The sequence below is a fragment of the Oryctolagus cuniculus genome, chromosome 19 (genome assembly GCF_964237555.1).
Source record: "Oryctolagus cuniculus chromosome 19, mOryCun1.1, whole genome shotgun sequence".
NCBI classification, from domain to species: Eukaryota; Metazoa; Chordata; class Mammalia; order Lagomorpha; family Leporidae; genus Oryctolagus; species Oryctolagus cuniculus.
The window spans coordinates 7,838,405-7,858,532 of record NC_091450.1 but is presented as its reverse complement, the minus strand read 5'-3'; the positions used below and the strand labels follow the sequence as shown (position 1 = coordinate 7,858,532).

The window sequence follows — 20,128 nt, the reverse complement described above, 5'->3', positions numbered from 1 at the left end:
ACTCTTCCTTTGTTCACTTCCAGGCATCTTGGGCCCCTGTGAATGGCTGTGCCGAACGCCAGCCAGCGCTGCTGCTGCCTGGGTTGCACCTGCCGGGGAGGAGAGCATCTTTCCCTGAGTCACTCAGTACCACAGAGACCAGCCACAGTCCCACCAGCCTCCCACAGGGACACACAAACCCACCCCGGACACTGGCATCTGCTATGTGCCCATGCCCTGCCCAGTGCCTGGCACCCATGTAGCGGGCACTCAGCAAATGCAGCAAGCAAACTCTACTCTGACGCCCCTCCCCATCCTCGCTGGAACCGCCCCCCCACCCCAGGCCCTGGGTCTGCTTTGTCTTGGGGTCCACCCAAGGCAGCTACAGAACTGGGTCCAGGGTTGACTGCTCAAGGGACGTTGTGGGAGGGGGACGGGGAGGAGCAGATTGTGACTTGGGGAGCCCTGGAGACACTCCCTAAGGCTCAGAGCCCTGCCCACCCCACCCCACCCCCGGGACTACCCTGAGCTCCCACTCCCACCCAGCTTCCTGGAGGGAAGCTTCTCGTGGAGGGACCCTGTGCCCAGCACTGCCCAGAGGCTCGTGGGCAGGAGGTGACCCCCAGGGTCTCTCTGAGGCAGCCACACTCCCTCAGGCAGGGCCCGTGGTGAGGCTCCGCCCTTCTCTTGGCTCCCGGGGCCGGCACTGCCCCGCTTCTGCCAGAGGCCTCCCCAGCTCCGGCAGGGAAGGAGTTAACCTGCAGGCTTCTCAGCGTGAGTGTGGAGCTATTAATACCCACAGCCCAGCCGGGGCTGCCGGAGCAGCCACTGAGAACGAGCCGGAGGGAGCGAGCCTTCAGTCCACGCCGAGTGACCACCCGACTCCAGGGCCCAGAACTTCGCCCGGGGCCAGCGGGGGCGCCGTGCCAGCCTCACCTGGCCCCCGCCCACCTTTCAGCTTCGAGTCCCGATCCCACGTCCTGGAAGCCACCCGGGCCACCCACCCCTGCAGAGAGAAACTTTGTTGAAGGAAGCCACCTCTGTTGCACCATGCTGGCTGGGTAGGGAGGAACAGGCGGCCGGACAGACAGATGGACAGAAGGACAGGTCGTCTGCCAGCCTGTGCTCCCGGCCCCCTCTCTGAGAGACAGCGGCCTCACCTCTGCCCATCAGCCAGCCCCCTGTGAGGCCAGGAGGCGGGAAGTGCTGCGGCTGGCTCCCTACTGGGGATTGGGACAGAAGTCCCCCCGGGAGACAGAGCCACAGGCTCTGCCAGCCACCGAGGCCACGGGGAACCTGAGTGAAAAGGCACAGGTGGCAGGCAGGCCGGCGCGGGGCCCCGAGGCGGCCAGGCTGCTGACCCTGGAGCAGGCTGGCTCGAGGACTCCTGCCCCGGCCAGGCAGGATGCTGCCGAGCTGGCCCCCAGCCACCCGTGCCCGGTCCTGGAGCTGCCTCCGGCCTGGCCCCTGGGCTGCGGGGCCGACGATGGGCCAGCCTTCTGCTTCGTCTGCTTCCACAGGGAGGAGGAGGAGGAGCTGCTGGAAGAGGTCCCACCACAGAGGTCAGTGGCCTGCTGGCCGGCGGGTGGGCAGGGCCGGGGCCTGGCGCGGCAGCTTCCATTCTGTCTGTCTGTCTGTCCCCAGCTGACCGCCCTCCTTGGACTCTCAGGTCCCTCACCTGTTTGTCCCCACAGCCTCCTCCCTTCTCCTCCAGCCCTGTCCTCTCCCACTGTGGTCATCTCCTCCCCCTGCTCAGAGCCCTCCATGGCTCCCCAGTTCCCAGAGGTGGTCAAGACCTGTGTACATCCACTGTCATCCCCTCCTATTCTCACTCTGCTCCCTGAGGTTCACCTCCAGTGGACCTCTTTCCCAGACTCCCCCATATGCAATGCAGGCCCAACTGCAATGCCTCCTCTTCCAGGAAGCCCTCCCAGAAGCTCCTGCTACCCACCCCCCTCCCCAGCCCCAAACTGAAAGCCACCCTTACTTGCATTGCACTAGCACCTAACAGATCTTCAGTCTGTGCTGAATGAACAAGGGAAAATGTTTTACTCGTGTGTGTGTGTGTGTGTGTGTGTAAAAGATGGAGGAAGAGAGTGAAGTGTTCTGTGGCTGTATGATTGGGCATTCGGAGTGAGTGTGTGTAACTCTGAGTGTGTAGGAGCAGGTGTGAGCTCCACGTACCCATGTAGGCAGAGGAGTGTGCACAGGGCTTGGGGAAGGTTCGGGCCCGAGGGACCTCTGTTCCTTCTGCCAGCTCTCCCACCCCCTCCTGCAGGAACACCCAGGCTGCAGCCAAGTGCATTCCCCAAGCCGTGACCACAGGCTCTGGGCATGCATGCACTCTGCAGGAGAGACAGGTCACCTCTGCCCCAGCCCGGCCCGGCCCGCCCACGCCTCCAGCACCACCTGAGTCAGCAAGGCCCTGGGTAGGGAGGAGGGCACTCTCTCTCTCTCTGCTGGACCCTGGGTGGACAGTGGCCCCTCCGAGGACCTTGGTCTTCCCATCCACGAAACAGGAGGGTGCTCCTTGCCCTGGTTGTCTGTCTCACAATCAGCGCAGAGCCAGGGCCGGAGCTGTGGACTAGAGCCCTGGCCCCAGCCCTGGCAGGGTTGTCACAGCCTACTAGGAGGGGCAGAATAGACCCATTTGGTACAGAGTGGCAGGCTGCGTGACGAGTGTGGGTGCCCAGCACCTGGGATGGGGGGACGGGAGGAAAGTTGGGCCGTCTCTGCCTGCAGGAGCTATGGGGACCCCACCAGGTCAGCCTGAGAGGGCCAGTGCTCTGCCCCTGGGGCCGGAGAGGACAGTGGGGCCGGATCGCAAAGGGGCAGGACTGATGAGCTGAGGCGGGGCACCGAAGGCCCAAGGGGAACAGTGGGCGAGGGCTTGGAGCAGAACAGGGGTGACAGAGAAGCTTCTGGAATTATGGGCGTGGGACGTGCTCCTGGAACTCGGAAAGCAGTGGACGTGTCACAGCACAATGGCTTCCACAGGGCATGTCCACGTGCTTCTGGAAGGAGGGAAGGACACGAGGGAGAGAGACATGGAGAGAGAAGGCATCCGAATTGTCCCAGCTCCCGCCTCTGTTGTCCCAGCTGTGTCACCCTACCCAGGCCCCCTGCTGAACCAACTGAGCGTTTGAGAGACCCCAGAATGAGAGAGGAGCTGGCCCCTCCTCCCTTACTCCTCTGTCTCCCACCTCCAACTCCAGGGACCCCTCTGCGGGGGACCTCCCTCCACCTGCAGCCGTGGAGCGGGGTGGTCAAGTGGCCTCTATCTGCAGGAGCTGGTCTCCTCTCTAGCTGTTGGGTGCTGGCCCTTTAAGTCCTGGGGAGGGGACCCGGCCAGGCTGGGCAGAGACAGAGACCACAGGTGCCAGGTGGTGAAGCTAAAAATACTGAGTGAGGCACAGGCTGGGCTGGCTCAGGAGCGTGGGAGGGAGTGTTCTGAGGACGCATGGCTGCAGGGGGAGGGGTGCGGGGCAGCAAGGCTGCCCAGGGTCACCTTGGGGGCCCAGAGGAGACCATGGCTCCACCCTGCATCCCCAACAACCCCTGCCTCACCCAGCCTTTCCCAGCCCCAGGAAGGCGCCAGGATCCAGCTCTGAGAATCCACCTGTTTAGCCACCCTGGGACGGGCTGATGCTTCCATGTGAACCTGGCCAAGTCGTTTCTCCTCTTCAGGTCTCCTTAAAATTAAAGAGTGGGGATCTCTCAGGCACTTTCAGAGACACGAGGGATGCAGGGGACAGGATGTTAAGGCTGCAGAGAGGCCGGCGCCGTGGCTCACTGGGCTAATCCTCCTCCTTGCGGCGCCGGCACACCAGGTTCTAGTCCCGGTCGGGGCGCCAGATTCTGCCCCTGTTGCCCCTCTTCCAGGCCAGCTCTCTGCTGTGGCCCGGGAGCGCAGTGGAGGATGGCCCAAGTACTTGGGCCCTGCACCCCATGGGAGACCAGGAGAAGCACCTGGCTCCTGCCATCGGATCGGCACTATGCGCCGGCCGCGGCGGCCATTGGAGGGTGAACCAACGGCAAAGGAAGACCTTTTTCTCTGTCTCTCTCTCTCTCACTGTCCACTCTGCCTGTCAAAAAAAAAAAAAAAAAAAAGGCTGCAGAGATGAACGTGACCTGGGCACAGCCTCACACACACACACACACACACACACACACACACACCCTGCCAGGAGCTCCCAGCCTAGTGAGGATGAAACAGCACCCGTGTGTGCGGCCCCAGGTGCTGTGACAGAGGCGTGAACCCTCAGCTGCTGCTGCGAGAAACAGCCCTGCGGAGGCCCATCTGCACTCCCGTCCGCACAAGTGTCACCGCCGGTGTCGTTCCCTGGCGCCGCCTGCACCTGCTGTTTGATGGATTAATTAAGGCAAGACAAGCAGTTGGAAAAAATCGGTCTGGGGCTCCCACCGTCGGGGCACAGCAGAGCCTATGGTCTTGCAGAATCAAGTCTGGGTGGGGGGTGGTAGGAGAGACTCCGCTCCACACAGTGATTCGGGGAGCCAGGCTCCTCCCATCCCAGGCACAGCTGGTGGGTGAAGAAGAGAGACAGCTAGGTCACGTGGTCTCTTCTACTCCCCCTGCCCCGCCCCGCCGTGCTGGCCACAACCACTGCTTATAGGGGAGGCGGGGAAGCATCACCCCTAGTCTCAAGGCCCTCCAAGGGTTGGAAGCACACGCCTGGCACAGAGCTGGAGCCCAAAGCGCTTGTTCGTTCACTCACTCATTCATTCATTCCACAAAGTTCGCTGAGTACCGACGGGGGCGGGGCGGGGGCATCCTTAGGCCATGGGGCCCAAGGCTGGGGAGGGAGGTCGGGAAGGCACCAGTGAATGTGGTTATCAGGGTTCACACACACACACACACACACACACCCCCACGGATAGGAAATGGACGGGGTGGGGGCGGGGCAGGAGAGCGGGGCGGGGGGGGGGTAGGGGGACCCACTTGGTGCAAGGGAAGCAGGACTTGTGAGAGGCAAGAGCAGGCCGAGCCGTGTCACTGTCACTGGCCACCAAGAAGAGAATGGGTTTTGGCCGGTGCCGCGGCTCACTAGGCTAATTCTCCGCCTTGTGGCGCCAGCACCCCGGGTTCTAGTCCTGGTCGGGGCGCCGGATTCTGTCCCGGTTGCCCCTCTTCCAGGCCAGCTCTCTGCTGTGGCCAGGGAGTGCAGTGGAGGATGGCCCAAGTACTTGGGCCCTGCACCCCATGGGAGACCAGGAGAAGCACCTGGCTCCTGCCTTCGGATCAGCGCGGTGTGCCGGCCACAGCGTGCCAGCCGCGGTGGCCATTGGAGGGTGAACCAATGGCAAAGGAAGACCTTTTTCTCTGTCTCTCTCTCTCTCACTGTCCACTCTGCCTGTAAAAAAAAAAAAAAAAAAGAATGGGTTTTGCCCTGCTGGGCTCGGGAAGCCTTTAGAAGCTCTCCAATGAGGGCTACGATGTAGTCTGATTCATGTAAGAGGCTCTTTGCCCTGGGCTTCTCCGGGGAGCATCCATGGTCATGGGGCCGGACTGGGCCTGAGACATGGCTGTGGTAACCATGGTGGCCAGGCAAGCGAGTGCCGGGGCGGGGACACCGGGGGACATGGATGCTTTCTAAGCAGGTGCAGGAGACAGAATCCACAGAGTTTGCTGATGGGCTGGAGGAAGAGGACATCGAGGATGACCCCAGGGGCTTGGAGCCAGACTCGAGGGAGGGAGGAGGGCTGGTGAGAAGCAGGCAGCAGGCTGGGGCCACTGGACTCCCGCATCCCGCACCAGAGTGCCTGGGATCCACTCCCACCCCTGATGCTGATCCCGCTTCTTGCTAACATGCCTAGGAGGCAGCTGGTGATGGCCTAGGTGCCTGAGTTCCTGCCACTCATGTGGGAGACCTGGATGGAGTTCCGGGCTCCTGGCTTCAGCATGGCCCAGCCCTGGCTGTTGCAGACATTTGAGTGATCCAGCAGATGGAAGATCGGTGTGTGTGTGTGCGTGTGTGTGTGTGTGTGTCCTCAGTGTGAGAAGCCCATCAGATGTCCAAGGGCAGAGGTCAAGTGTGGGCTTGGTCATGAGAGGCGGGGCTTGGAGGAGGAGTCTCTGGGTCACTGGGGCACTGAGGAACTGTGCAGTGCAGAGAATGCTGTAGAGAAGGCAGCAAGCTTGGCAGAGAGGCAGCAGCTGGGAAAGGAGGAAGACGGGGCCAGCGCTGTGGCCCGTGTGGGCGCTGGTTCGAGTCCTGGCTGCTCCTCTTCCGATCCAGCTCCCTGCTTGCGGCCTGGGAAGTCAGTGGGGGATGGGCCTTGTGCTTGGGCCCCTGTGCCTTCAAAAGGAAGCTCCTGGGCTCCAGGCTTCAGATAGGCTCAGCTCTGGCCATTGCGGCCATTTGGGGAGTGAACCAGCAGATGGAAGACCTTTCTCTCTGTCTCTCTCTCTCTGTGTCTATAACTACCTCTCAAGCAAATAAATAAATTATTTTTTTAAAAAAAGAATAATCCAGAATGAGCTGCCCATGTCAGCATCCTTAGGCTTCATCGCACTGGCAAATGCCCTTTCCCACGGAGGGGACCATTCCCAGGCACGGAGGATGAGGACTTAGATGTGGGGTGGGAGCATTGTTGTGTCTGTACAGTAAAAGTCAGCAAGAACCGATCCACCAAACAAGGACACAAAAGCAGCAACATCTGGAATCTCGAAGGCAGGCGAGCCCCGACTTTGCCAAGTGATGACGTTGACCCCATAGGTGAACCCCCAAGCATAGGACAAGCCCAGGAGCACCGGAGTCTCCTCCGCCAACCCCCCACCCCTGGAAAGGCAACTCATCCTGACTGAGGACCTGGGGTGAAAACCAGGACCATTGCTTTGAGAAGGCTTTTAATCCCCGAATATCCTTCCCCACGCGATACGGGTGGCACCTGCCCCTCCTCCACCTGACAAAGACCCAAGGGTTGTTCTCCCCAGAGAACAAAGCACAGGGTCTCTGAGCTGGGCGCCCAGGCGCTGATGAGGGGGTAGCTCTACCTCCAGCCCGAATGGCCCTGATGCCCATGCACTTGGCCTTGGCCCCCAGATACACACACACACCATCTTGGCCCCAGACCTGGGAATGAGGTTGCTACCCTCCAGCAGGGGGCTCCAGGGTTGGCTCCCCTGGATCTCTTAATAAATGGGGGGGGGTTGCTTCAGAAAGCTCAGGGAGAGATTGGCGTTGTGTGGCATAGCAGGTAAAGTTGCTGCCTGCAGCGCCACCGGCATCCCATAGGGACGCCAGGTCCAGTCCTGGCTGCTCCATTTCCAATGCAGTTCCCTGCTGGTGGCCTGGGAAAGCAGTGGAGGATGGCCCAGGTGCTTGGGCCCTGCACCCACGTGGGAGACCTGGAAGAGGCTCCTGGCTCCTGGCTTCAGATCAGTGCAGCTCTGGATGTTGTGGCCATCTGGGGAGTGACCCAGCGGGTGGAAGACCTCTCTCTCTCTCTGTGTCTCTCCTTCTCTCTCTGCCTCTCTTTCACTCTCTGTCTCTCTGTAACTCTGCCTTTCAAGTAAACAAATAAATATTTAAAGAAAAAAAAGGAAGCTGGATCAGAAAAGGAGGCAAGACTGGAAGCTGGGCGCTCCGATGTGGGAGGTGGGTGTCCCAAGCTGCTGAGCTGCTGCGGCGACAGCTCACCCCCCCACTTCCTCTTTGATTTAGTTCTCCTGCATCTCCCTGCAGAGTTTCTGCATCTCCCCGACTTTTCATTTGTTTGTTTTGTCCTGCCTTTTATCTCAGCATCTGACAAATTGAGAAAGGAACTTAAATATGTTGGCTTCAGGGAATCCCCAAGCAAACAACACAACCCAAACCCCCTATCCTGAACCCCTGAGTCAACCAGTCACCCCCACCCACTCCCCAGCCACACAGGACTCTCAGCTTGCTTTCCTGAATTGTGTCTTTAAAATCAAGACATAGTTTCCTTACAGAAAATTGCAAAATCTTCTATGGTTGGTGCAACTTTTTTTTGGAAGATTTATTTGTTAATTTATCTGAAAGGCATAGAGAGAGATGGAGGTGGAGGTGGAGAGGGAGAGAGAGAGAGAGAGAGAGAGATTCCATTTGAGTTCACTCCCTAAATGCCTGCAATAGCCAGGGCTGGGCCAGGCAGAAGCCAGGAAGCAAGCGTTTCATCTGGGTCTCCCATATAGATGCAGGGGTCCAAGCACTTTCCCAGGCGCATTAGCAGGGAGCTGGATCAGAAGCAGAGCAGCCGAGACTCGAACTGGCGCCCATATGGGGCACTGGCATTGCAGACCACGCTTAATCCACTACGCCACAGCTCCGGCACCAGTTAAATGAGTTCTAACTGATGTAAAACTTTGTAGCCCATGTCTCCATGAAGATGTAGAACAACTCTGTCTCCCTAGAAAGTTTTCTCAGACCCCAGTCAACACCTGCCCCACCCCACACAGAGGCAATCACCTTGGTGCTTTCTATTGGCTTCCCAAATCCCTTAAAGGTGGGCAGACAACCAGGCATCAACATGAGAGCGAAACCTTTAGTGTAAGAGACAGAACCAAAAACAACTAGGAAAAGAGAATGTGGCGAAAACAGAACATGCAAGGAAAAAAAAACCAACAATAAAACTCTCAGGCATATCCAAATTACCAACCTTGCTACTCCTACACTTTGGGTCATTATTATGTACAATAGGGGTTACTCAGACCAGCGCTGCGATCCCACAACAGGGGTCAGGAAACAGACAACTGCTACATGACTAACAGGACGGTAGGACATACAGCGCAGAACCGCTGGGCAAAGAGATGATTCAGGTTCCGGGTAAGATGGTGCGAGATTTCATCACGCTTATTCAGGATGGTGGGTGTGCAACTCCAAACCTAGGAGTCCTTGATTTCTACCATCCTCCAGCTAATGTTTCTGGGCTACCACTGACTACAGGTAACAGAAAAAACTTGGAAAACAAACCACCTAAGGACCACTGGCCATTATGCTTGACTGGGGGTACCAGGTTGAACAGAGAAACTCGTCCTGTTGGTTTGAAATTCTATGCTCATGCGTGAGTAACTTACGTTGCTCTCCCCACAAGCTCTGGCAGCCAGAAAACCAAACTCTGTGAATTTGATCATTTGGATTTCGCATGAAAGTGGACTTATGCAGCGTTCGTCTTTCTGGGCTCTTATTCACTTAGCATAGTGTCCTCCAAGTTTAGCCCCATTGGCCTACGTCACAGAACATCTCATTGTCTCATCAGGATTTCCTCCTTTTTAGTTATTTATTTTTTTAAAATATTTTACTTATTTATTTATTTGAGAGGTAGAATTGTAGACAATGAGAAGGAGAGACAGAGAGAAAGGTCTTCCTTCCGTTGGTTCACTCCCCAGCTGGTCACAATGGCCAGAGATGTGCCGATCTGAAGCCAGGAGCCAGGAGCTTTTTCCTGGTCTCCCACACGGGTGCAGGGGCCCAAGGACTTGGACCATCTTCTACTGCTTTCCCAGGCCACAGCAGAGAGCTGGATGGGAAGAGCAGCAGCTGAGACTAGAACAGGTGCTCCTATGGCATGCCAGCACCACAGGTGGAAGGTTAACCTACTGCGCCAAGGAGCCGCTCCCAAGATTTCCTTCTTTTTAAAGGTTTAATAGTTTTCCATCATGTGTACTTGTCTAGGCCGTATCTTCTTTATCCATTCTTTTTTTTTTAAATTAATTTTTGAAAAGCAAAGTGACAGAGAAGGAGAGAGAGAGAAAGAGAGAGATCGTCCATCCACTGGTTCACTCCCCAAATGGCTGCATTGGCCAGTGAGCACCAGAACAAAACCAGGAGCCAGGAACTTCATCCGGGTGTCCCATGTGGGTGGCAGGGACCCAAGGACTTGGGCCATCTTCTGCTGCTTTCCCAGGCACATTAGCAGGGAGCTGGATCAGAAACAGAACAGCCAGGACTCCAACCGGTGCTCTGATATGGCACAGCTGCTTAACCTGCCACACCACGGCACCGGCCCCTCCACTTTTCTTCCAATAGACTCTTGGCTCGATCCTGTCTCTGGACTGAGGTGAGCAGTGTTGCAATGACTAGGAGAGTGCTGCTACCTCCTCAAGACCTGATGTCAGTTCTTTCGGGCAAATCCCTAGAAGTGGGATTGCTGTGGTGGTCACTTGAGGGACCTCTACAGCATTTGCCCTAACGGCTGTGCCGTGAGCTGGAAGCAGCCGCAGTATCTTCCGATAGACGGATCCAGCCCACAGAACGCCATTTCGTGATCAAAGAAAAGAGCTGTCAAGCCATGGAAAGACACAAAGCCTTACACGCAGGCTGACGTGGACAGCCGGTCCCCGACTTACGATGGCTCTGTTCTGCCACCTTTAGTCTAGATTTTGAATCTGGATCATTTCCCAGAGTTGGAACTGTGCGGGACGATTCTCTCTCCCGATGCTGGATGGTAGCCATGAGGGCAGCTCCCAGGCAGCCCCGTGATCACGAGAGGACACCACCCACACTCTGCAGTGTGCTTGTGGGCATTCTCCAAAAGCCAGTGTCGTAGAGACCTGATCCCAGACTCTTAAGCAGACGGAGGAAGGGGAGGAGCAGGATTCAATCGCAGTTTCTCGGAGGAGGGCCCACTGGGGGCGTGTTCTCCAAAGGCCCTGCCTCCCAGAGGGCGGGTTTAATAAGTGCTCCCTGTTGCTGTGCTTCCTCACTGGCCATGGGATTATCCGTCTGTCATCTTCAGGCCTCACCAAATGCCTGAACCAGTGGGGCCCCTCCCCCTGATCTTGGACTGTGAACCTCCAAACTGTGGGAGCCTCCTTCTTCCCTAAGGGCTCCCCCAAGACACTTTAGTTACAGCAATGAGAATCTAGCACAGCCGTCTGACGGGGTAACCGCACTTGCAGCTTACCGTGGGCTCCTCCGGGTGCAATCTCATCGGAAAGGGAGGACCCATGGAACATTCTGGAAAAGTCACACCGTGGACAGTAAAAAGATCAGTGGTTGGCCGGCGCCGCGGCTCAATAGGCTAATCCTCCACCTAGCAGCGCCAGCACCCCTGGTTCTAGTCCCGGTTGGGGCGCCGGATTCTGTCCCAGTTGCCCCTCTTCCAGGCCAGCTCTCTGCTGTGGCCCGGGAGTGCAGTGGAGGATGGCCCAGGTGCTTGGGCCCTGCACCCCATGGGAGACCAGGATAAGTACCTGGCTCCTGCCATCGGATCAGCGCGGTGCACCGGCCGCAGCGCGCCAGCCATGGCGGCCATTGGAGGGTGAACCAACAGCAAAAGGAAGACCTTTCTCTCTGTCTCTCTCTCACTATCCACTCTGCCTGTCAAAAAAAAAAAAAAATCAGTGGTTGCCTGGGACTGGGAGGAACAGAGGGAGGATGTTTTAGGCAGCGAGAAAGTTCTGTATGATATGATAACTCCACTTAGGCTTTTCACAAAGGCAATACAAATGCGGCAGAAACTGCACCCGTTCGCCAAACCCACACCCCTACCCCAACAGGCTGTGTAGGAAGCCGGGTGCCAAAGTCGACGACTGGCCAGTAAGACGTGGGGCGCAGCTGCCGCGCTGCTGATTCGACCCCATGAGCACAATTAACACCAGCTGGAATTAAAGCCATCAGCAGGTGCACAGCGTAGCGCTTCCGGCACTGCTAGGGACACCTGCCTGCTTCCAGTGCTGGCTCTGTTTCCAATTCCAGCTGCCGGCCCCCGGCCATCCTGGGAGGCAGTGGGCGAGGCCTCAAATATTTGGGCCCCTGTCACCCACGTGGGAGGCCCAGATGGAGCTCCAGGCTCCCAGCTTTGGCCTGGCTCAGGTCCAGCTGTAGCAGACATTTGGGGAGTGAACTAGAAGATGGAAGATTCTCTCTCTCTCTCTCTCTCTCTCATAAAATAAAAAATTAAAACTATATTACCAGATATATATATGTGAACAAGTTCATGGAGGGACCAGCATTGTAGTTTAGCCAGTAAAACCGTCACCTGCAGTGCGGCATTCCATATGAGCATCAGTTCTAGTCCTGGATGCTCCACTTCGGATCCGGCTCCCTGCTAATGCACCTGGGAAAGCAGTGGAGGATGGGCCAAGTCCTTGGGCCCCTGCACCCACGTGGGTGACTTGGAGGAAGCTCCTGGCTCCTTCGGTCTGGCCCAAACCCATAGTTGCAGCCATCTGGGGAGTGAGCCAGTGAATCCAAGACCTCTCCCTCTCTTTCTCTCTGTAACTCTGCCTTTCAAATAAATACATAAATCTTAAAAAAAAGTTTCATGGAAAAACGAAATTAAAAGATATATGCATTGTGCTGCGAAAAAAATTGAAATCTACGCAGTTTTTTTCATCCTATGCATTTCCATAAAGTTTTAAAAGATTCTGCTATTTAAGCAGAAAATAGAGGCTCGGCTGCGGAGGGAAGGGATGCGGGTCCGAGAGGCGCGTGAGAGGGAGGAGACCCCGGGCACGCCACGCGGGGCGCCCCCGCCGCTCTTCCGGCTGCCTGGGGCTGCGGACGCCTGGGCGGTGACCAAGAGAAGCGAGAAACCTAGGACTCGCCCTGGTCGTGGTTCCTCTGCCCAGAGAACCAGGGCCGGCAGCTCTGGCGCCCCCTGCGGGCTGCTTAGAGGAAGCGCCTTGGCCTCGTCCAGATCCCCGGAGATTCCCGTGGAAGCCGGAGAGGGGAGGCACCTGTCAGGGAGAGCAGGGGACAGCAAGGGGCTCCCGGGGAGATCGTGGCCCCCGAAGGAGCAACGGGGCTGCCGGCCTGGCGGGGCGGGCCTGGCTGACTTGGGGCCGGCAGAGAGCAGGTGCGCAGCTGGCCTTGATCCAGGCAGCTGCCGAGCAAGAGAGGTGGGCACAGGGACGAGCAGACGCTCTGGGGACGGAGTGCGGGGGCTCGGCAGCGGCAGGGGGTGCTGTGAAGGGGAGCACGGGGAGGAACAAGGAGAACAGAGCTCTCTGAGCGGGTGAAGATGGGGGTAGGGCGTCCAGGGCACCAGGTAGGGTTGCAGAGATGTCCCAGATCTAGGAGGCCAGGCTGCAGGCAGCCTGGAGCCCCCTCCGCCCTTGCACCCCCATAAAGAAGACAGGGGAGGCTCTGGTTCATTTCCTGCGGGGTGGGGGTGGTCTGGACGTGAGACTTTGTGAAAGCCCTCCAGCGGTGGGCGGGCCTTGTGGTAGAACAGTTAAACCAGCGCCTGGGAGGCCTGCTGCCCGGATCTGAGTGCCTGCGTTCCCGTCCACTTCCTGTCCGGCTTTTTGCCGGTGCACAGACAGTGGGTGAAGGTTCAAGTGCTTGGGCCCCTGCCACCTACATGCAAGACCCAGATGAGTTCCTTGTTCTTGGCTTCCGGCTGACCCAGCCCTGGCTGTTTTAGGCATTATGGCGCTGAGCTTCAGCTGCGTGTTTCTGGGGGGTAAAGGGGACAGAAGAAGGAAATACGGTCTTCTCAAAGAACCAGATAGTACGTGTTTGTGTGTATGCGTGTGGGAGAAATTCTACCATCCTTAGTTTGTCCTGCACTGTGGCTGACTGGCCACTAGAGGGAGCGCCGTGCTCACACATGGGGCACTGGCCCCCAGGTAGCTGATTCTAGGTCCTGGGCCTAGATTTCTGTGTTCCAAGTTTGCAAGTTCGGAGTCGCTGCGTGAACGTTTGGTGAATGAATGAATGAATAAGTGAATGAATGAATGAATATGGGCAATGAGAGCCACAGCACCAAGTGTGCGGTGTGGCTGAGAGGAGTCGCTTGGATCGTGGGGGTCACACAGGGCCGGCTTCATGGGCAGCCACAGCCCAGCAGCACGAGCTCCCCTGCACATTGAGTTTCAGGCTCTGTGGCCTGTTTACTAGGAAAGCAGACAGCGAAATGGACAGAATGCTCATCCTCCCCCCCACCCCGGTTCACTCCCCAAATGCCCACACCAGCTGAGGCTGGGCCAGGCTGAAGCCAGGAGCCAGGAACTCCATCTGCGGGCTTCCCCCACGTGGGTGGCAGGGACCCAGGCATTTGAAGCATCACCTGCTGCCTTCCAGGGTGCACATTAGCAGGAAGCTGGATCGGAAGTGGCGCTGGGACTGGAATCAGGAGCTCTGATACGGAGTGTGGACGCCTCAAGCAGCATTTTAACCTATGCCAATCGCTTGCCCCTTGATCGCTTTATCCCTAAGTTTGCAAGTGGCGCATGCGCCGTGCAACTGAAGGCAGAGACAGTGGCGCATGCGCCATGCACCCTGAGCCTGCACAGTCCCACTCCTGTCCTGGAACGTTTGGAGCCGCCCACCCTGCCCCCACCAGTCCGGCTGCTGCCCCTTGCCCCCCGCCAATGGCCTGAGTGCGGGAAGGATTAATGCCTGGGCGACAGCGAGGCAGTCCCTGGCACCTGCGAGGATCGGCACTTGCCCCAGGGGGGTGTCTGTTCCCAGGGGAGCGTGGCATCGGACAGGCTGGGAGAGAGCAGAAAGCTCTTTTCCCGGCTTCTGAACAAGAAGCCCCCCATTTTTATGACCCTGAGCCCCACCCTTTGTGGCTGGGCTAAGTGAGACCCCTCACAATAGACCACCCGTGCTGCGGCCGGCGCTGGGGCCGGCGCTGGGGCATAGCAGGTTAAGCTGTTGCCTGTGTCGCTGGCATCCCATACAGATGCCGGTTTGAGTCCTGGCTGCTCCACTTCCGATCCAGCTCCCTGCTGATGCGGGACCTCTGCCACCCACATGGGAAGCCTGGATGGAGGTGCAGCTCTGGCCCTCGTGGCCACGTGGGGAGTGAAACAGGGCATGGATGATCTCTCCTTTGCTCTGTGTCATTCTGGTGAGCTTTGACGGGCTCAGGGCCAGGCCTGGATGAGACCCTCCCCATGGCCCTGCATCCTGGGTCTGCCACGCCCCTTGTGGCCTGGGCCTCAGTTGTCACATCCGTGAGCTGGGACAACAGCCTGCAAGCCTGCAAGCATCCCCTCCCTGCAGCAGTGACAGTGGTGGGGGGAGTACGGAGCCCTCCCAAGATTGTCAGGCTCAGTTGCTGGGCCACGCCTGGCTGATGTCCATGTCACCCATGGCCCTGGCTGGAGCTTCAGACCCAAGTGGAAACCTCACGCTAGTCAGGCGGCCACAGCCCTGACCCAGAGCTGCTACAGGTCTTGGTGGCTGCAGACCCCAGAGGTGGCCTCCGAGACTCCCTGGTGAGTCTCATTTCCCCTCCCTCCACCCTAGCTAAGCCTTGTTCCACTTAATTAGCCAAGCTCGCTAACTCCCACGGGGCTTCTCCTCCCTCCTAATTAACTCACTTAATTAGGGCTTGCAGGCTGGGCTCCGCCCAGCCTCCTCCTGCTTTTACCCCTGCAGGCCTGGGGCTCAGCACAGCAGGCATAGGAGCAGGGTGTGGCCTGGCCCCTCCCCTCCCCTACTCGGGGCCTGCCCGCCAGCACCTGCCACCCCTCCCCCACCCAGTCCCAGGACGTCAGAGCGGAAACGGGGCCAGGGAGGGGCATGGGCAGGGGGTGGAAACGGCTGGGGTGAAGCTCCTGGGAGGATGGCAGGGATGAGGACAGCCACGTGGCTCAGGTCCCAGCACACGTGGGGGGATCCCAGCAAGTGCCTGGAGCTCTCTGTGTCTCCGCGCACCACCCCAAAGGGTGCCGGCCTGGCACGAGCCTGCCTTATTCAATGTGAAAGGAGGGTGGGGAGACCCAGGGATGGGTTGGGACAGGAAATGCCTTGGGGCCTGCCACCAGGCCAGGGGCTGGGGGGACTTGGGGGTGTCCTTAGCCTGGGAGAGGGTAAAGGGCTAAGAAGGTGGCCGAGGGACTCCGGTCAGGCGTGCTGTTCCTGCACCAGGGATGAGAGAGGCTCCAGGGGTGGAAGGCCTGGGCAGTTCTGTGCCTCAGTTTCCCCAGTCTGTGGGGAGCCCTCACCTTGAGAAAGCCCCGAGCCAAGGAAGAGGGATCTGCAGACAGCAGGCCTGGCCAGGTGCAGGAGTGCAGGCCCTCAAGGGCCAGGAGGAGGATGTGTGGAGGAGCTGCTGGGGGTGCTGTGGGACAGGACCCCGAGCTGGGCAAGAGCCTTGCAAGGCCCACCAAGTGCCTGCTCATCACTTCCTCCTGGAAGCTCTCCACGGTTGCCTCTCCACGCACAGGCGTGATTAGTGTAGCGGCTCTCCCAGTGGACTAGGGGCTCCTGAGGACCGGCACTGTGTGCTATGTGACCAGGCCTCCACAGGGTGGGTGCCCGCTAACACGTTGGAATGAATGAATGAGTAAATGCTTTGGTCCAGAAGTTTTTAGAGCTGAGAGGCCCCATACGGCATCCCAAGCCATTCAGAGCTGGGTCAGTACCTCCTGGCAGGTGAGAAGCTGGTGGGGTGTAGGTGGGAGAGGCCCGGGCGCTGTGTGGTCATTGTGGCTTCTCCCTCCAGGCCTGCGTCTCATTCCTTCCCCCCAGCCAGCTGCCTGCATGCTCGGGTCAGTGGAACATGAGCTGTGACCCTCTCAGCAGGTGGGCTTTCCACATTGTATGCAAATGTGGGCCTCCCAAGCACATGAAGCCACAGGAGAGGTGGCATGGTGGCCAGGGACGGTGTCCACGTGCCGGATCGGAGTGCCAGTTCGAGTCCCGGCTTCTCCACTTCCAACCCAGCTCCCTGCTGATACACCTGGGAGAGCAGCAGAGGATGGCCCGAGTGTTTGGGCCCCTGCACCCATGTGGGAGACCTGGATGGAGTTCTGGGCTCCTGGCTTTGGCCTGGCTCAGCCCTGACTGTGATGGGCATTTGGGGAAAGAACCAGTGGATGGAAGATAGATTCTCTCTCTCTCTCTCTCTCTTTCTCTCTCTCTCCCCCTCCCTTCCCTCCCCACTCTGTCTTTCAAGTAGATGAAAATAAATAACTATTTTTACAAGAGAAGCAGTCACTGTGGCGGGGTGAGGTGGGGGCTGGGCTCCAAGACAGCCCCCGGCAACGAAGGTGAGCCTCATCATTAGAGCCCCCCGGAGCAGTGACAGGGACTGTGGCAGGGACTCTATTCCCAGAGGACAGGTCCAGAGGCTGGAAGGCAGGTCTGCTGCACCTGGGGTGGGGTGGGGGCTCCAGGCTGACCCCAGCACCGCTCTAGGTGCTGGGCACCCCTGTCAGCCCCTCCTCGCCCCTCCCCACCCCCCACCATCTCCCTGCTCCCCCTACCCAGCTCTGCCTTCCTGCCTGCTCCACCTCTGGGCTACTCTGCCCCGGAAGCTGTCAAGACAGGATGGAGGTAGGAAGACCCAGCCCCTGGGCCCCAGGCCAGGTCAGCTCCCCCATGGGGGTCACCTCCAGGTGCCCGCAGGGGTCACCTGCTTGGTGTTGTCCCCTTGTTGCTGCCTTGCCGTGTGGTTTGTCTACTCCCCGCCCTGCCCTGCCCTGCCCGTCAGCAACCACAGAAGCTGCTCTCGAATCTTCATCTTACGGTGACGTCACTGCGGCCAGCCCCCCGGGGTGTGTGCTGTGATGCCTGCAGGTCCCAGGAGACCCGTCCCCATGGTGAGCTGGGCCGGAGCCAGCCTGGGAGTCCCTGCCTCCAAAGGAAGGGTTTGGAACCAGGCTTGGGATCAGGCTCCGTCAGACGTGCAGGCCACCAAGCAGCAGCCACGCCCCACCCCCAGGAGCACAGGCAGCCAGAACCATGGTGTTTTGTTTTGTTTCTAAGATTTTTTAAAAAAATTTATTTGGAAGGCAGAGTTACAGAGAAAGGAGGCTAGAGAGCGAAAGAAATCTTTTACCCACTGGTTCACTCCCCAGATGGCCACAACGGCCAGGGCTGGGCCAGGCCCAAGCCAGGAGCCAGGAGCTTCTTCCAGGTCTCCCACATGACTGGCAGGGGTCCAAGCACTTGGGCTATCCTCCACTGCTTTCCCAGGCGCATTAGCAGGGAGCTGGATCAGAAGTGGAGCAGCCAGGTCTTGAATCAGTGCCCATATTGGATGCTGGCACTGCAGACGGAGGCTTAACTTGCTACTCCACAACACTGGCCCCAGACCGTTGGCTTTTAATGATGTATTTTATTTATTTAAAAGGCAGAGAGAGAGGGAGAGATATCTTCCTTCCGCTGGTTTACTCCCCAAATGCCCACAACAGCCAGGGCACACACCAGGCCAAAGCCAGGAGCCTGGAACTCCATGTGAGTCTCCCATGTGGGTGCAGGGGCCCAAGCACTTGGACCATCTTCCACTGCCTTCCCAGGTGCATTAGCAGGGAGCTGGATGGGAAGTGGAACAGCTGGGACAAGAACTAGCACACTGATGAGGGATGCCGGCATAGGTGTTGTAGGCAGTGGCTTAACCTGCCGAACCACAAGCCTGACCCCTATCCAGAACCATGAGCTGTAGGTCTGGGTCCTGGAATCCAGAGGTACTGCCTGTTCCTAGTGTTTCTCCAAGTGGGACAGTTGAGGTCCTTCTAGGAAGTCCTTGGATGTGGCTTTAGGGGACACAGTCACGTGGTGAGCAGGTTCCTTCCCCACCCCACCCCCATACCTCCTCCTCCTCATCCCATTTAAAAACACTTCCATTAAACACTTGCTAATTATTTTGAAAAACACGAAAGCAGTTACAGCAAGCGTGTCACCCTGGGCGTGCCCACGGCTAAAACGGGTGCTAACGCTTGGTCAGATTTGTGTCAGGTCGTTTTCCTGGCAAAAGACAAAATACGAGGGCTGCCAGGGCCTCCCTACGCCACCCCCTTCGCAGGGCAACTTCCTGCATCCCCCCCACCCCACCCCCCAGGACAGCCATTCTCACGACTTCCGGCTCTCCTTCTCGCTTGGGGTTGGCACACAGTCAGCTGCACGGACCAGAAATCCCAACTCCAAGCCGCTCCAAGTACAGCTCGGCAGGGCTGCGCGGTGACAAAGGAGCAGGGCTTTCCCAGGGTACTGTCATCGCTCCGGCTTCCTGGCATCAGAGGCGTCCTGCTGGTCCCAAGGCGGCCGTCCGTTGCTTCAGAACCTACTCTACAAAAAAGGCACTGAGAGACACACGGGGCCACCGCCTGCGGCACGCGCAGCCAGGGACGCCGCGCCGGCTCCTCTGTGATCCACCTCGGGTTTCCCTTATCAGCTGCAACTTGAACTTGTCATCGGCTGAGTCTGGATGCCCCTGCTGCCAGCTGTCTGGGGATGCTGTAGCCCTCCAAGGCCACCAGGGCTCCTGACCAATCGCGCCATGACGCACCATTCATCAGCAGCACCGACGTCCTGGGAATGATGATGGCCATCCAGGAGCACAGGATCCAACAAGACCCTTGTCTCTGTCTCGACTGGGGACACAAGCAGTGAGGAGCATCACAGAACACTCTGGGGAAATCCCTACATACTGTACTCCCCGCCCCGGCACGGAGACTGACATTTGAGAGTGCCACGGCCAAGTCATTAGGTCACCACCGAGGGACTGTCCATGTGGCCAGTACAGCAGCCTAACACCCAGTGCCACAAGCAGAGGGACCCAAATTCATGTAGTCTGAAATGTCGTCATGCAGAGAGAGAGAGAGAGAGAGAGAGAGAGAGAGAGACTGTTCATCTGATGCTGCCTCATTCCTCAAATGTCTGTAACAGCCAGGGCTGGGCCACGCTGAAGCAGGAACCAGGAATTCCATCCGGGTCTCCCACGTGGGTGCAGGGACCCAAGCACTTGGGTCATCTTCTACTGCTTTCCCAGGTTCCTTAGCAGAGAGTTAGGTCGGAAATGGAGCAGCCGGGACTCAATCCCGCAGTCTGTACCGGATGCTTGCACAATGATGACACCTGGTTTTTCCATGTTGCTATGGAAATCATGGCCAAGGTTAATCTTTGTGTTCTGCTACCCAAATTGCAACCATCAGAATCTTCCCTGAGAAGGCAGCCTTGCCTTGGGCACACACCTCTCAGCCGGCTGGAGTGGTTCACCCCCCAGGGGGTCAGGGACTGAGGGCTGCTGTGGTTCCTCAATTCAGAGGGGTCGTGTGGGGTCAGTTCTCAGAGAAGCCAAGATGGGTCAGAGGCACAAGGGACTTGCTGGAGGAAACACTTGGAGGGAGGGAGGGAGGAGGCTCGAGCATCCCGAGGCAGCAAGAGATTTAGCCCTGGAAGACAGACAAGACAGGAAGAGTGGCAGGAAGGCTCTCAGGCTGTAGGCAGTACAGAGAAAGTCCCAGCAAAGCCAAGGACAA

The 20,128-nt window shown here is 58.3% G+C and overlaps 1 protein-coding gene across 1 annotated transcript in view; it reads left to right on the top strand.

Annotated features, from left to right (window-relative positions):
* The first annotated feature begins 778 nt into the window (after positions 1–778).
* The window catches only part of SBK1 (SH3 domain binding kinase 1), a 44,096-nt gene continuing 24,746 nt past the window's right edge, over positions 779–20,128 (top strand). Inside the window, exon 1 of the mRNA XM_051847647.2 lies at positions 779–1,541. The gene's annotated coding sequence lies outside the window, so the exon portion shown is untranslated. The remainder of the gene's footprint in view (positions 1,542–20,128) is intronic.